Raw genomic sequence first — 2,223 nt, 5'->3', positions numbered from 1 at the left:
GACTTACTGCCCCCAGATTCTCCCCACTTCGTCTTTTATAGTGGACAATTGTTTTTGACAAATTCCTGCGTGATGTGTCACTGAGCGGGCAGCGACCTGGATGTCCTGCTCATCCCCAGGAAAGACGAAGGGAAGCTGCGGCGGGTCATGTGGTCGGCACCGCTGACCGTCACCACGGCGACTCACTGTAACCACTGCACACATGCATCACGGGGTTTGATGGCAAATACGCGGCTCCTGGCCTCCAGGGGTGAAAGGTCACAAGTTCCCTGTCGAAGTCCAGTGTCGGGAATCACGTCCCTGCAGGAGACAGAGACAAAGTCCCTCAGTGTCGTGTCAGCAGGATGGAGTCAAAAAGACAAATGTCTCCTCTCTGCTCCTTCACTGGTGTCTCCGTCAGAGAAGTCCTTCTTCAGCAGGCTGACCTTTGACACCAGGTCACAACCTGCTTCTCTGTCTGGTCTGAGGACTGAAGGAAGAAGAAGATCCTGCAGCAGCAGAGTTGAACCCTTGATGATGACGGAGTCACATGACCCAGGAGTGAACGTGGATAGGACACAGAGTCGCTGGTCCACAGTCTGTGTCCTCCTGGTCCAGTCCTATGATGTGACTGAAGGGATCTTCTCTTCACTGCAACTGTTGGACAAAGTCACAGAGGTCAGAGGTCGTGGTGGGGCTGCAGAAACGTAGAGATTTCAGGAAGGAGCAGGTGGATGTCAGCGGAGGAATGTCTCCGTCAGCGTTGAACTTCAGCCCAGGAATGTGAGCAGTATCACAGCTGATGGTGTCAGGACCAGGTGTCAGGACCAGGTGGCAGTAGTGAGTGTAGTATTATAGTAACAGTAATCTGATATTAGAAGAATATCAGTGTTAATGTCAGAGAGAAACGTCTCAGTTAGACTGGCCTTAATACACGGCTTAAAGTAAAACAAAGTGTAAAAATTGACCCTAAACCTAAAAATAGCTAGAGGTTATTTAAGAAGCTAGCTCAAATGTAGGTAAAAGTTAGCTAATCGCAGAAAGATAAAAAAACGGACAAATCAGACATTTGTCAGAGAAGAAAAAAGGATTTCCATTATGTCTGCAGTGAAGGATGATTGGTCGGTTCATTTCAACCAAACTTCAACCACTATGTTTATGTACATACATACATGTATATATGTAAGACGGGGGAAACAGCAGGTCGACCCTAAATACATTCCACAATTCCCAGAGGTCATGACCCTGGTGTGTCCTGGGACCAGTTGCTCATGTGACCCAGCCACTTGTTTTAAATGTCAGAAAATAATTCATTGCGGCGACGGTTCTGGCAAATGTTCCCACCTCTCAGTTTGAACGTATTCCCTCAGTCGGAGTCCAGTCTCACACACGTGTGTACGTGGTTTTCTCTGTCAGGACTTCATCCAAACTTTCACTGTTATCACATCGACATCACTAAGAAAAACTCTTTCTTCACATCTTACCCGGCTCAGTTAAGACCAGTTTATGAAGAGAATTCATTTTTAATTAAAATGTTTAAAAAAGAAAAAAAAAACAGATTCCGCCATCTACCACCAGAGGGAGCCAAAGTTGACACATCATCTTCAGGACTTTTTCAGACGTAAAGAATGTGACAGTGAGTGAGCAGTGAGGAAGTCTCTCCTCTTCACCACTCTCGTTTCTGATCCTGACAGCCTGACCTTTGACCCCCACCACCTAGCATGATTAATACCGTAAAATACCATGATTTTACCGTAAAAACACAGCTGTCGAGTTTACCAGACAGCTAGAAAATCATGTTTAATGTAAGTGCGCCATCTTCCGGCCATTCAGGGAACGGTTGTGTACACGTTCTTAAAGTATGTGGGAAAACACGAAACATCTTTATCTTTTTATCCGATAAAATGAGTTAAGTCTGTCCATCGAACTCATGGTTCTTAAAGAATTTTCCAGAAATTCTTACCTGCAACACATTCGGGTTCGGGTTTTTAGGTCACATCCCAAAACGGCCGTTTGTTCCACGAACCTTTCTGTTCAAATGAATTCAGTCGTTTATTTGATCTTTAATTCTTTCTTTCTTTCGTTTTTCAAAGTTTTGATATTTTCACCGAACACTGTGTAGGAAAAGGCCCATCACCTTTCACCACAAGGTGTCGCTGCATAGTTTAGATTAAAAAGCCCGGCTGTGATCGACAGTAATTTGGTAATCCCGACGGTATATTATCAGCCACCGGACCACCTGTA

This window comes from Cynoglossus semilaevis, chromosome 17, assembly GCF_000523025.1.
Source record: "Cynoglossus semilaevis isolate Cse_v1.0 chromosome 17, Cse_v1.0, whole genome shotgun sequence".
Lineage (NCBI taxonomy): Eukaryota > Metazoa > Chordata > Actinopteri > Pleuronectiformes > Cynoglossidae > Cynoglossus > Cynoglossus semilaevis.
Note: the sequence above shows the minus strand (reverse complement) of the source record.